We start from the raw sequence: 16,031 nt of genomic DNA on the forward strand, positions 1-16,031 counted from the left end.
GTCATTAAACTTGAAATAAGTGGTGGAAAGGCAGAGGTCCAGCAGGGTGCAGATCTGATCTGGAGTGAAATTGGTCCTGTTGTTCAAATCCTTGTCTTGTAAGAGTCGTTTTCTGACGGTTTCCACTGCTTCTGATGTAGGTATGCAAGTGAAAAGAGAAGTAACATCAACAGCGGTCTGCTGCAGCTTCTACGTCACCAACCAATGACGTAACACCGCCCACACAATCACCCCACCTTGGGATGTAGACACAAAAATGCCAAAAAACAAGTCATTAATGTTTTAAATCTGAGAAATGGAGCACTGGAGTGTTTTATGATAGTGTTTAACTTAAAGAAAAACATGAAAACCAGTTATTTTATATTTTATTTAATTTCACCTTTAAAATAAACCCCTCAGCTGCAGTTAATATAAATACACATACTTGCATAGCAAAGTTTGTCAATCATTAAAAACTGGAGTGAAGAATTTGTCGAGAGAAGAATCGCATGCCTTTCTTTTCACATGCATGCCCTCTACATAATCTTTTAGGAAATTGTGATGCAGTGTGTGGTTACTGACCCTCGTACACGTCTTTATAAATCATAAAAGTGCAGCCAGATGTTCACTGTCACTGTCCATCATGACCTGAGGACCTCCAGTATGGTTGTTTAGGGATGTTTCATGTCAGATATATTCTATAATCAAATGCAAATGACCAAGTGGGTCAAACTGGTGTGTGTAAGCATCTGTTTTGTAATCCATCAGAGCATATGCTTTCAGAATGCTATTAGATTTATAGAAAGAACAAAAAGGAGGGCAAATGACATGAGTTACCAATAGAGTATAAGGGCATGATGGAGTGGACTTCTACTTCATTTCAGAAGGCAGCAGATGTACCGTTAAATTCAATTATGGCTTAGCCCCATCTGAATAACACTGGGTTGGCTTGTCCAAAAAAAGGTTTTTCCTTTTCTTTTTTTTTTTTTTTTCTTTTTGTGGAAACCAATTTAATGTTCTCACTCATGCTGCCACTCACATCCGACAGATTACTGCTAAAATGGACTGGTAAGAATTGATTACGAAACCCAATAGCAACACATCATTCCATTTCTAGTGGCAATGCCCCTGGAAAACCCAATTATTTCAAACATGCGAGAGGCACCCCACAAACCGTCTAACCCAATGAAAGATAATAAGTTAATAATTAGAAGCTTAGGAATTGTATGTAAGTGGTCAGATCTTATTTCCATCCCATCAACCGAACAGAAATCAATAAAATCTCTCCATGGGGAGACACCGGGGACACACTCTGCTTTTTCAGGCCTCCATTGATTGCATAGATTTCAGTGGGGATTCAGAGGATATTTTCCCCCACAGTAATTAGATTATATGTCAACCACAATAAAATTTCAGTCTACTGCTAATACTGCTGAAGGAAAATGAAAGAAGACTCTCTTATGTGTGACAAATCATAAGTGGAGCAGTCTTGGTCTATCACTCTGTGAAATTACCAAAACAACATGTCTTCATCTTGCTTTGATTATTTTTCTTTTTCAAATTTCTTTTGTCACTGCTAGGATTTTCTTTGATAATTAAAAAAAAAGTATAAACAAGCAGAAAAGAAAGAAGTTAGATTTCAGTTTTGGATGAACAGACACAGTAAAGGTAGAATAAAAGTGTTGAGCAGAAAGAAAACAACTTTATTGTTGCAGCTTCGGTCATTGTTAAGCTACATTATGTTTTTTTGTTTAAGCATCTCTGTAGGATAATACAATAAAGAAGCTTGCAAAGTATTGTTTTTTTTTATATCAAAAAAGCTGCACTGACTAAAGGTTTTAGTTGGAACAGCCGAATATGGTGGGATGAAAGAGGGGCGGAAAAGAGGGGGATGGAGTCGGATGGAGAAAAAGCAAGCCAGCACTTCTACTAGACTAAAGAAGAGATGAGTTCAGTGGCAGGACAGGGCCAAGGGTCAGTGTGACAATATAACCACAACCCCCCCGCCTGATGTCTTAGGAATACTGAGGAGGGGTGTATCTCGAGGGAAGGGAGAAGGAGAAAGAACGGATGGGTTAAAGATGTTATGGATGCATCAGCTGCACAAACCTGGGAACAGGGAAGTTCAGTGAAATGGATAATGGACGTTTTAACATTCTGCTTTCATGGGAAGAGTGGAATTACAAAATCAATTGAAATCACAAATATTATTTTCTTCATAAAAGCAATTTCATCTGTATTTTGTTTTATCAGGCTGAAGTAAATCAACTCAGAAATCAGAGGGAATTATGAAGGGTTTCATGTTTTGACAGCTTTTAACATATTAACACGTTCCTGACCAATTATCAGAGTGTGTCCAGTTGGTTCAGACTGAGATCAAACATATCCCAGCTTTCCCAAAGTGTTATTGACACTGAAATTTAACTCTGTCAGCTGGGCTGAAATTTATCAATGGAATGTATAACAAATATGTTGGTCAACAGTGCGATACCAAGTACTAATTTCTTTACTCGTTTTACTTCGATAAGAAGAAAAGAAAGCTATAAAAATCTCAGAGCTTTGTCTATCCATCTTGGCTTTTCTTCTGACAATAAATGATGTAGAAGCCTATTTTACACATTTTGCACTATTGATTTGTGCCATAAAAATCCAAACAACAATGATTTTCTGCTCCTGTCTCAGTTTTTTGCCATTACGCTTCAACTGTGTAATGTTTTGGGAAAATCTTTAGTAAAGCTAAGAATGTTCTCCTACTGTATTTTCATTTGAAGTTAATGTGGATGCTCTTGCCACCTAGTGGTCTGGCATGAGTATTACAGCATTTTTTTGTCGTACAGATGAAGAAAAAGTTTTCTGTTTAAAAATGTCTCAAGCATTGGCATAAATAAAGATGAACAAAGCGACTCTATTTACCTCTACTGTCCAAAATTAAAGCCAAAATGTCTGATTTATGGGTGTAGCTGTGTTGTATTTTGGAACTAAAGTCTGGGCACTTGGGGCTGAATGCTCGATACTAAAGCCCTGACTACATGCTGTCACAGTATGATATGACTCGTTTTTAATCTTCAAGTAACAAACTTATTCTAAACATACTGAAAAAAATGCAGATCTGATTATGCAGCAGAAAGGTAAGAGCCATCATCAGAAATCAAGACCTGAAAAAAATGATCTTTTTTAAAAAATATTTTAATTAGGCAAATGTCCTATTTGTTGATATGGAGGGACGGGGGTTAAATATTGTACTGCAGCCAACCACTAAGGGTCCCGCTTTCTATGTGGCTTCAACTTCCTGGTTACAGTCATGTCTCTAGTAGTACAGATGAAGCCTTAGAAACTCACATAGGCGTGCTGCACTTTAGTTTATGTGAATTTTATTTGAACAGGTCAGTTCAAATTTTAAAGTTACATTTGAAATGTTTGTCATGTTGAAATGTAGTTATCCAAATACCTAAAAGGTTAACACATGTTAATACAGACTTAATACATGTTGACAGCTCATTCACGTGAAGCTTTATTTGTTATATGCATGTGTCATGTAGCTGTCAGGACTGGCGCTTGTTTCCTCAATCACCTCGGTCACAGATCTTTAGCTCACATTTCACTTGACTACGAGCCACCGAAAGCACACACACGAGCCAGTGAGCACACACAGATCTGCACCCATCTCATTATTTTGTGAATAATGCATGAGCTGCCTGCTTGTCTTTGCCTCTGACAGATGCTCTTCTCTGTCACTCATCCAGTGCTCCCCGCCCCCACCGTTCACTCCCCTCCAACGCACATACATACATCCTGTCTGGAGGTTACACAAGGGCGTGTGGTGGGAACAGTATGATTGCTTGTGCAGAAAACAAATGCTGTCCAGTTCACTCTAAGCATTATCACGGCAGCACAGTGAGTCTTATTCAAGCTTCCTTCCTCGGCTAAGGGTGTGAGCAAAGCTTTATTACGAAGGTATTGTTCGCACACAGCGGAGGAGAGCATGAGACAGGGAGATTCCATCATATTTCCAACCAGCCTCTCCTTTTAAGTCTGAAACAGTGGAAGTCGTGAGAGCTCTGGAAATCGAGATGAGAGGCTTTGGGAAATAAGAAATCCGTTGGTGGTGAGCACAGCCTTGTAATTTCCCCTCCTGGCCCGTGGAGGCTCTCCCTATCACCACCATTGATCTAGTGCAGGGGTGTCAAAGTCAAATGGACGGAGGGCCAAATAAAAAATTTAGCTACAAGCCGAGGGCCGGACTGATCGAATGTTCATTGAAATTATTTTAAATGGCGCATATAGTCTAGTGAACCTAATTGAACCTACTGAAAACCTAACAAATATATTCCAAAATGATCAGATAAATAAAGCAATATTTTCTTATGGCTCTGTCAGTAATCTTTAATTTTCAACAGACACAAAAGACAAATTTCCTTTATATAAAAATCCCCATAACATGAACATTAAATGAAAGAAACCTGTATTATTCAAGGCACCATCAGTAGCCTATATTTTCTATTTTAGCAAAAGTGGGCTAAATTTACTTCAAAGAAAAAAATAATAGCAATTTTCTATCATCCACTCAACTGAAATATTTTTAAAATATAATTGGATTGAAATACAATAAAATAAAGTGCAAAAATCTATTAATCAAAAACAACACTTTCCTCAAGGAGAAGTAACATGCAGTGAAAACAAATATTAAACTTTAACTTTTAAACTTGAACTGAGTAAAAACTCTAAATATGTGATTGCACAGTAATGTTCACTTGTTTGAGGTTGAGGGTGATACTTGGTGGTGTCCCATCTTTTCCACAAGTTCATCAATGTTCGGGGTAAGGCTCTGAGCTGAGGAAATCCTCAGAATTGAGTGAAGGTGTTCAGCAGTAAGTCGACTTCTGTGTGATGTTTTGTTCAGGTTCATCAAAGAAAACAGTTGTTCACACAGGTATGTGCTGCCAAACATAGACAACGTTTGAGCAGCCTGGATGCGCAGCTGGGGCATTGTGTCGGGGAGGAAACGGGCAAACTCCGCAGCACCCACTGCCGCATATTTTGCCCTCAGTGCATCATTGCATTGGAGGTCAATCAACTCCATTTGGAGGTTTGGTGGTGAGCTTTCCACGTCAACAGCAAATGGATTACCGAGCAGTTCAAACCTGTTTTTTTGTGCTTCAAAGTCAGCAAATCGGCGTCGAAAGTCAGCGGAAAGCATACCTATTTTATCAGCAAACTGTGCGCTCGGGAACGCACTGGTAGAGAGCTTCTCTTTCATGGTCTGGCAGCTGGGAAAGTGGCTCAAATTTTCTTTCCGCATCTGCGTCTCCCACAGAGTCAGTTTGGTTTTAAATGCCTTCACTGTACTGTACATATCAGAGATGACACGATCCCGACCCTGCAGCTGCAAGTTCATTGCATTCAGATGACTCGTAATGTCGCACAGAAAAGCCATTTCACACAGAAACATCTCGTCTCGGAGTTGTGTTGTGTCTTTCCCTTTGCTGTCCAAGAACAGACAAATCTCCTCACGAAGCTCGAAACATCTTTGGAGCACCTTTCCCTGGCTTAGCCATCGCACCTCTGTGTGATAAGACAAATCACCATGCTCCGTTTCTAACTCCGTCAGAAATGCCTTGAACTGGCGGTGATTTAAACCTTTGGCTCTGATAAAGTTAACTGCGCGTGTGATGATGCTCATTACATGTTCCATTTTCAAGGCTTTACCGCACAACGCTTCCTGGTGTATGATACAATGATAAGCTGCCAGCTCACCTGTCGCGTTTTCCTCTTGCATCTTTTCCCGTATCTTCGCCACCAGTCCGCTCCTGTGTCCACACATCGCAGGTGCTCCGTCGGTTGTCAAACCCACGAGTTTTTCCCAAGGCAGCTCCATCTCATTTACACATCTTGACACCTCTTCATACAAATCATGCCCCGTAGTTGTGCCATGCATAGGACGTAAAGCCAAAAACTCCTCTGTCACGCTTAGGCTGGAGTCCACTCCGCGGATGAAAATTGACAACTGGGCAATGTCAGAAATGTCGGTGCTCTCATCCACAGCCAAGGAATATGCGATGAAATCTTTTCCCTTTTTCACAAGCTGCTCTTTTAGATTGATGGACAACTGGTCTACTCGCTCGGCAATGGTGTTTCTGCTCAGACTCACATTTAAAAAGAGTTGCCTTTTTTCTGGGCAAACTTCGTCACAAACTTTAATCATACAGTTTTTGATGAAATCCCCCTCCGTAAATGGCCGGGCTGATTTAGCGATCTCTTCTGCCAAAATAAAACTGGCCTTGACAGCAGCCTGGCCTTGTGATTTGGCTTTTTTGAACAGAGCCTGTCGAGATTTGAGGCCTCGTTTTAATTCCTCGGCCTTCTGTAGCCTTTGTTCCATGTCCATATTCTTGTTTTTGTCCGCGTGTTTCGTTTCATAATGTCGTCTCAGATTATACTCTTTCAGTACCGCCACACTTTCTCCACACAGAAGACACACAGGTTTTCCAGCTACCTCCGTGAACATATACTCCGACTCCCACCTTGTTTGAAACCCCCGGTTCTCAGTGTCCACCTTCCTTTTTGCCATTTTTGATGGGTATCTGAAAGTTAATTTTACAGTTATGCTGGCGACTGCTGTGCTAATAAACACTGAAATGAAGCAGCCTATTGCTTGGTGCGTCACCGTTGCATTGCGGGAAATGTAGTATTGGTGCGTGTAAAAGATCTGCGGGCTGCTGGCTTGCTGCGGTCTGCGGGCCGGTTCTAATAATAAATCAAGATCATCCCAGGGGCCGTAAAAAACCTTCTCGTGGGCCGGATGTGGCCCGCGGGCCTTGACTCTGACATATGTGATCTAGTGTGTCTGGGGGATCTCTCTCGCTCCGGCTCGAGTCTGTCTGGGGAAGAGAAACCAAAGGCAGAGAAGAGGCGGAGGAGGGGTGATGGGAGAGGAGCAGAACAAGGGTAGAAACAGCATGAAAGAGACGATGAAAGGGGCTGGTGCAAGTGGACATAAACACCAGGCTTGAAGAGAAGTGATGCTGCAAAAAATGGCACAAGAGAAGGAGCTCTTAACACAGGGTAAAAGGGATGGGGCACTTTCAAAATTACCCATTTATTCAGTCCCAGTCCTCTTAGCGCCACCAGGATGACATTCCCAGTGGCAAGTTCAAAAGAAGGGTCATCCTGCTCTCCTTGGACCACAGCACTTTGTAGGAACCTTTATTATCAGCCAGCACAGGAGTACACTGTAGATGTTTTTAGGCTTGTGCATTTTTCTACTGGAAATTGACAACTACAGGTAGCAACACATGTAGAGATTGCAGCTGCGGCATATTTGACTCAGTAAAATGGCATCGTTAAAAAATTTAAGCTTTTGATGCTTTTGGAGCCTAAACGAAAAACATCAGAATTTTTATTTCCACTCATTTCCAAAAGATGCAGCTCCACAGTGTGAATGGATACGAGGCAAAAACAACAAGAGGAAGGTGGAAAAAGTTAAAATGAAAACAAGTTGCACGTACAGCGTGTTTGTAATCAACTCTTCATCCCTGATTATTAAACTCAACAAGGCTGAAAAAATAAAGTTGTCCCAAACAGTTGTTTTGTTTTTTTTTGCCTGGAACAGATTTTCTCAACAGCAAAAAGGGGAAACCATTTATGAAAGAGTGAATAAATGTCTAAGGGACCATTCTTCAAGTGGAGAATTTCATATTAATCCCAACTACCTGACAAACATCCCACCATGAAATACAAAAATGTAGAAGAAAGTCATTAACTCAAGATATATTGGATTCACTTTAAAAAACAGAGCTTAATTCTGACTGATTGATGAGCTAATGGCTAGTCCAAGTGGGGCTGAATTTGAAGTGGACAGCCATTGTCTTAAAACAACTTAAAATATATCAAACATATCATACGAGTACATGCAAACACTATTTTATAAACCTTTACACCAGGTTGCACCGAAATTACTTTAGCTAGCTGCTGCCGCTTTCTGTGCTTTTTGTGTTAGTAATCAAAATACTTTAATATATATAAAGCAAAATAATATTTTACTGGCTGGTGTGCTGTCATCCGCTAGGAGGATATAAGTATAAACTCGCTGTGCACAGCCCTGTTTCTTTTAGTTTTCACATCATGCAGAATTATCTTAGCTGCAGCACTACAAAAGAAATCAATGGCAATTTTCACAGCTGGGGAGGTAATTAGAGGAAGCATGTTTTATATTCATATTATGCTTTAAAGTAGGCAAGCTGGGGGAAAAATATCTAATCAATGACATCAATTAAACACAGTCAATCCGGCAGTGTGGTGTTCATCAGTGTTATTTCTTCTTGCTGAGTTTAGGCTTCCTTACCTACCCAGAAAGGACTTTGTGGGCTTGAAAGAGGTCACAGAGGTTTTATCTGTCTTCATATGTAGCTTTGTTGTGTGTGCAAGATTTGTGTAGTAGAAAAAAAAAATCCACTAGACTCAGGATTTTATATGAAGAAGAAACAGACGCTTTGTTTTTAGTCCGATTTTTGCCCTTTTACTTGATGACATCAATGAGAAACTTTTGTGTGATGCTTCTTTAGCGGGCTTATTAGGGACACATCAAATACAGAATGAAAATGTGCCATCTTTGATCGTTTTTCAAAAAAAATCTGTCAGCCAGTCAAAGCTGATAATGAGGATGGGGTTCAAATCAGAAAGAGGTGCTGCATTGGTATACAGTAGGGGTCTTCAACTGGTGGACTGCAGTCCAGGCGTGGACTCAAATGAAGTCCTATTTAGACATAGATTTGGTTGTTCAATTGTTTTTAACCTGCATATGTTTCACTCGCATCATAAATCCAATTTATACCCAGATTCAAATTCAAACAAAACAATACTGTGTACTAAATACTCTATCACTTAAGGATAAATGTTTACTGTATATAATATTATAAAGTTTTTTTTAAAACATTAGGAAATGCAAATAATTTATACTCAGACCTGACATTTTTATAACATTTCAGGAGTAAAAGAAAAAACAGATAAAGAAGCTTTTAAAAATATGTAATATTGACTACAACACAAGATCCTTTTACCTTTAACCCTACTGAAGCCCTCAAAAGAGAGATAGAGAATAATCAATTTGACCCGAAGGCCACAGGAGGTTTAATTACACACATTATTTGTTTTTATTCCAATGTTATAATAAAAAGGATCACCAACCTTGACCAAAAAGTAGACAGGAAGAGTTTTTAAAGAAGAAAATTGCTGTTAATTTAATCATTGTTAGAAGTAAACTAGATTTTAGTAAGGGAATATGGAGTGGGCATAATTTACATACAATAAAGTCATCTTTACTAGTGTCCCTTCAAACCTCACCTTCTATGAGTCAGTTTTAGTGCTTTGATCACTCATTTCTAGGACAGGCCATCCATGGTCATGTGGGTCCATGGATGGATTTCTGAAAAACCTCTTTGGTTGGATTCAAACTTCGAGCCATTTAAATTTTCACATCATGGATCTACCACCAGGCCACATGGCCCCTTTTTCAGCAACTGTTTTAGACGAAAAGTGACTCAAATTGCTCGTTTGTTCCAGAGAATAGACTAAAATGGACTTTCCAAGCACAAGAACGGAGAAGGGGAGCGCTGCTCAGCACTTCATGTGACCAGAGGGGATAAAATCAAAATAAACAAACAAACAAACAAAAAAAAACACTTTGTCTGGTATCTTACTACAAGGAATTTAAACCGCAGGAACTGTATGACAGAAACATTCAGTGGATTTGACACTGCAGTGTTTTAACACCTTGGTATACCAATAATTGTCCCGAGCTTAGTCTTGGGTCATGGATAGTCAGTGAAGTGTAGTAAGGCTGGAGGAGGTGATGAAGTTATTATTACTATGTGACGGTTACTACATCGCATCTTCCATGTGTACACAGATAGCAACATTCAAATTATTGGTACATTGTTACATTTTCATGTTGATCAGACTAGGTGATCTAATTAAAAAGTCATGCTAAAGCCCTGTCTAGTCTTTGGTTATAATTTGTCTTGGTTTATTTATTCTTTTTTTTCCCACACAATGTTACCAGAAACACTGAAATACCCATGGGGTCAGCACTTCCACAAAACTGACATCAAAATCCAAAGAAAGAACAGTCTTAGCTTGGAGAATTTCTCAAAACAATTGTAGCTTTTCTGACCTCCTTTTCTGCCTGAGTTATTAACCATTTCAGCACATGATTAAAATAAAATGTGAGAAAAAAAGTAATGTATTTTCTGCACTATAGGGCTTATAAGGATTATAAGGCGCACTGTCAATGAATGGTCTATTTTCAAATTTTTGTCATATATAAAGTGCACCGGACTATAAGGTGCATCGTCGTGCCGCGCTCCATTCAAAATGGATGATTTTAGTGCTCTAGCGGAGCTGGTTCGCCTGTATCAGCATTTATATGATCCCTCTATGAAAGATCACAAAGATAATCAAACGGTTCAAAACTCACGGAAGGATACTGCACTGACGTAAGCGTCAAGTATAAACGCCTACAGTGCTCGCTCAGGTCCGCTCGCCGTGCGCAGAGCCCTGCGCGACTATAACTGAGCCTTAATGCTGCAAGCGGTGCAGCTTTGTAGTTTACCAAAGTCGTACTAAAACATTACGACTTCTTACATATATAAGGCGCTCCGGATTATAAGGCGCACTGTCGTTTTTTGAGAAAATTGAAGGCTTTTAAGTGCGCCTTATAGTCCGGAAAAAATTGAATAGCAACACCCAAAAAACGGCTGCATTGTTATCTTTTGGTTTCTAGGACACAAAGTGATGTACGATGTAGGCTGAAAACCTCTGTATTTTTAGTTGACACAGATCAAACCAAATGCTAAGTTTTAAAAATCTTTACTTCCGAAAGAAAAATTTCTATTTTCCCACCAAAAACTCCTTTTGTGTGTTGAAAGCTGCAAACACAGCAGAAAATCTCTGTTTTGAAACTACCTAGAGTAGAGTAGAAGGCCTTTATGAGCTGGATTGTGTCAGACTCTGATACAAAGAGGCATTTTTAAGTATTTCATCTAAATGCAGTTAATGAAATGTGAGATTAAAACAAAATTTAAAATTCTGCTGTTTTGTGTTTCCCTATATCTGGCTGAGAATATGTCACTGTGTACACATTACACTGCTAAAGGATTTATATAAACATATAGTTTAAAAGAAGAAATGTTTGTAAAATCACATTCGGTGTGAGACTTCTGCTTTTCACAGACTGACACTTTGAAATGTGTTGTGCTTCTGCCCTCTCTCCAATCAGAGATATCACAGCAGGTGTTTTGCCTTTGACAGCTGATGGAGGGCTCCCGCATCCATCACTGATTGGGACGTGGTGGAAAGTGCAGCACGTTTTAAAGTCTCAGCTCCGTGAGAGCACCAGAGAGCTTTCTCCCGTGTCTGGGTCTGCCTGGGATATTTTTGGTAACGCGGAAGTGAACACAAGAATCAAGAGTATCCAACACCCTCAGGGTTAAAGCCAACATCTTTATTTAGGCCCATCCCTGTTGTGTGTGTGTTTGGTTTTCAGTTAAATATGGGTTAAGCAAGCAGAGCATTACCATGTCACATGTGATTTTCTGCCAGGTAAAGAAATTTGTTTGGATGCCAGGCCAAATTTGGCGCTGTAATCAATCGGCTGGCTGTGGAAAATCATTGCAATATGTTATTATTGGAACAAAATAGCCAATTTGTCCATCTATTATGCAGACCCACTTGTATGCTCCCAGGGACGAGGGTATAGTCTCTCTGAAAGCTGCTGCTGAGCCTCATCAGATACGGCATTGTTTGCACAGCAGAAATGAGATCATTCAGGAAGCCCTCGGGGTCAAATTTCCTCAAAAGAAGGGTGAAAGAAAAATAAGATGATACGAGGTGCAGCATTCTCAGGCTCAAGCTGATTTTTCCTTTTTATACTGGGTTGATGAGGGAGGAAGAGGGTGAGTGCGTGTTCAGAGAGTAAAGCATGATAACAGATAAGACGAGAGGGAAGCACGTGGCGTTGTAAGAGGAGCTGAGGGAGGGAAGGAAGGGGAGACAGGCCGATGCCCTGTTGCATTTTAATTAGGTCTGGGTCTGAGGCGCGATGGGAATGTAGACAAAGTTCACCATACAAGGACAACATGCCAACTTATCACTTTGTCTTGCCCTTGTCTGCACTTTCTCTGTCTCTAGTTTTCTCGTCATTCTGTCTTTTGTCTTCTTTTCTTTTTAATCCCTTCCACCCTCTTTGTCCTTTTGCCTCTGCAGCCATTGCTCAAGTGATGTGAGCGGAAGCACAAACACGTCTATATATATATATATATATATATATATATATATATATATATATATATATATCTTCCCCTGAGCCAACAAAGCATTTTATAGAACATAAGGCACCTTTTTTAATTTCTGCTCCTCGGTTTATGAGATGTGGAGCAAACATTAATGCTTGGATGGTTTTGTGCTTAAAAGCAAGCTGCACATCTGGTTTGATTAAAGCTTAAATCCCTCTAATCAATAGATCTTGTTTATAAAAAAACAACAACCTTTTTGTAGTTTTTTTTTTTAAAGTCCTTTCTATGGCCTTGAAAATAGTGGTAGATGATAAGAGGCTGGGTGGAACATGATCGCCCTCTAGTGATCACAACCATCAAACATTTAGTGTGAGAAATCACCTATTCTTGTTTTCTACGTGTTCCTGTCTGTCTGTATTACAGGTATTATTCATTTCAACTGGGTTCCTCTTAACCGGAGCTCATCATGCAAGTGTAACAGATGAAACACAACAAAACCTCTCCTTATCTCTAGTCCTCCCACTTGTGCTGGACTTCATCTCCATATTCATTTGGCTGGAACGAGCTGCACCAGACTACCCTGGGGTTACACCGTCACGCCATCACTGGAACTCTCTGATTAAAGTCTCCTCCGTCTCCTGCTTTGAAGTCTGTAATCATATTCAGCCGTCGTGGACTGCACCGAACCGGAATTATAAAGAAGGTGAGATTTGAGATCGCTTTGGTGCAACGTCACAGCAAAACTTATTCAGAATGTTTAAAACATGTGCAGCTTTATATTATCGTCAATGCAAACACACGCAATATGGCTGTATCAAACACACATGCTAAACATTAAAATAAGAAAAAGAAAATGGCACAAAGACGTGCATGCAGGTATAAGTAAAAATCAAAGAGGACAAACAATTGGAATATTTTAAAATATGTGGAAAGATTTATTGAATATAAGATACATGGAAAAGTAACAGATGAATAAACGGGAAAATGGAACTATGAAAAATATGCATTTATCTGTGACTTTTATATACCAAGTACCCCTGCCTTCTCTGAGTGTTGAGAACTGAAGCCAGACAGACCCAGTTTATGGAAGCTGACATCTGTGTTGTATTTTTGCACAGTCGATATGTAGCTTTAAATCACACAATCATGATGTTACATGATATTTCTTTTAAGCATGCCATTACTAATTACTAAACATCCATTCATTTTCTTTACTTGCTTCTCCATTCTGGGTCACGGGAAGCTGGTGTGTGTCTCCAGCAGTCACTGTGTGAGAAGCTGGGGACACCCTGGACAGGTCTCCAGTCCATCACAGGGACACATAAAGACAAATGATTCAAGCCATCCATGTTCTCACTCACACCTAGGGACAATTTAGAGTGACCAATGAAGCTAACGTGGGTTTTTGGTCTGTGAGAGTACCTGGAGTAAACCCACATTAGCACAAGGAGAACATGTAAATCCACCCAGATAGGTCCCAGGCTTCGAGGTGATCCTGTGACCTTTTTGCTGGGACGCGACAGATCTAACAACTAAACATATAAAAAAAATATATATATATTTCAACATAAAACAGTAAGGTAAGAACTAGAATCAGCACTGAAAAAAAATATCTGAGGTGTATTTTTTTTTTTTTTTCATTTTTTAACAAGGACAATGTTTCTTTCATTTATGTGAAGGCGGTGGGGTTTAAAACATGTACTGGGACCATTGTAAGGAAATTGTAATGTGCAGACTCATTCTGAGCTTCAAGAAAAACTAATTTATTTAGAAATAACAAATACATAAGGCTGACGTGACAGCCAAACAAGGAGGACAAGTAAGTGATGGCAGGAATGCAAAGACACAAGGAGCAAAAACTGAACTAAGACTAAACATAAAGACAAGTAAATGACAACATAAAAGAAACAATTAACCCAAACTGAAACATGAATCAAAAACACTAAAAACAACAATAACCCTAAACACAAAAAAGAAACCCCAAATCCTGACACTTTGGACTTAATAAAAATAAAAATATACACCACGGTTAATATTTTTCAGGTGTTGACCCTTGTTGATTCACATAGTTTTAACCTACCTTAGTCTAGTTTTATAATATATACTAACCTGCTGCTTTATTAGATACACTTGTTCAGTTGCTTGTTAACACAAATAGCTAATCAGCCAAACTTGGCACCAACTGGATGCCTTTAGGCATGTAGAGGTGGTGAAGACGACTTTGTGAAGTTCAAACTAGTCATCAGACTGGGGAAGAGAGGGGATTTAAGTGCCTTTGAATTTGATGTGGTTGTCGGTGCCAGACGAGCTGGTCTGAGTATTTCAGAAACTGCTGATCTACTGGGATTTTTACACACAACCATCTCCAGGGAGCGAACAGAATGATATCCAGAAAAAGAGAAAATATCCAGGAGCGGCATTTGTGTGGACAAAAAAGTCTTGTTAATGTCAGAGGTCAGAGGAGGAGTGGCAGACTGGTTTGAGATGCCTGAAAGGCAACAGAAGCACAAATAACCACTTGTTCCAACCAAGGTCTGCAGAACACCATCTCTGAACACACAACACCTCCAGCCTTGAAGAAGATGAACTACAACAGCAGTAGATAACCACACCGGGTGCCACAGGAAACTGAAGCTACAGTTCACACAGACTCACCAAAATTGGACAATAAGAAATTAGAAAAGGTCTGTCTGATCTGATGAGTCATTTCTCTGAACCCCAATGGCCTCACCAGATCTCAATCCCATCGAGCACCTTTGGGATGTGGTGGAGCAGGAGACTCACATCATGGATGCGCAGCCGACAAATCTGCAGCAACAGCATGATGCTATCATGTCAATAGAAAAATCCAAATAGGAGGTTAAAAAACAAAAACAACTGGACATCTATTCTGTAGCTGAAGATGTTTCAAAAAGCAGAGTGTTGTTTGTCTTTAACAGTTTTTGGATTTACCATGTCCTGGGTGACTGAGAATCTACACCAGCACGTGTCATTAGGGACCAAAATCTCAGAGGAATGTTTTTAACAACTTGGTGAATCTATAACACAAAGAATTAAAGCATGACATTTACTTCATAAAGTGAGTTGGTCCCGTTTCAGCTTCAGCCTCCAGGTTCTGGTTGGCGGTCCAGATATATACAGTTTATGGGTAAAAAAAAAAAAAAATCACACTGAAACAAGCCAGAGGGTGCAGAGGTAATTATATCTTATATATGGTTGGATTTTTATTTTTAACTTAGTCTGTAATAATGAACAGGTAAATACATATAATTTGGAAACTCCACTCTCTTATTTATGACGCTAAACGATTGCTGTGAGCATTACCACACACATTTATTGAGGAATGATATTAGAGAATTTGTTGCATGTTCTTACCGCTCGTTCTTTTTGTTACAAACAATAGCTATTACCAGGGGTTCACATAGTTTTTAGTTGTTTAAGGAGGGAAGCTAAAACTGAGAAACAGGTTGTAAATTTCCAACAAGTTGTAATGGAAATGTATTCATTTTGGGTTACCTATTGGAATTAATTTAATAAAGTTTATTTGTAAATTAGTGCAACAAGGTAAATCATTTTGACATTTTAATGTAAATATTTATAACATTTTCTCCCATATTCCTTGATTATTGTTGCTTTTGAACGTGCTCCAGTTATTAGTCGTTCCTATAGAAACAATCAGTTTCAGTTGTTCTGGAAATGATGTTGATTGGTGATGTCAGATTTGCAATTATTGCAATAAAATTGATAGTTTATTCTTTTACAATA

At 39.4% G+C, this 16,031-nt stretch overlaps 1 long non-coding RNA gene across 3 annotated transcripts in view; it reads left to right on the top strand.

Moving 5' to 3' along the window:
- LOC119617063 overlaps positions 1-16,031 on the top strand; it is a 102,573-nt gene that overhangs the window by 45,842 nt on the left and 40,700 nt on the right. For 2 of the 3 annotated variants that reach the window (XR_005233229.1, XR_005233230.1), the window contains one exon: positions 12,781-12,969. This is a non-coding gene — a long non-coding RNA (uncharacterized LOC119617063). Of the gene's footprint in view, positions 1-12,689; positions 12,970-16,031 lie in introns of all 3 variants that reach the window. The other variant, XR_005233231.1, reaches the window with a different exon arrangement.

The sequence above is a fragment of the Kryptolebias marmoratus genome, linkage group LG5, assembly GCF_001649575.2.
Source record: "Kryptolebias marmoratus isolate JLee-2015 linkage group LG5, ASM164957v2, whole genome shotgun sequence".
NCBI lineage: Eukaryota > Metazoa > Chordata > Actinopteri > Cyprinodontiformes > Rivulidae > Kryptolebias > Kryptolebias marmoratus.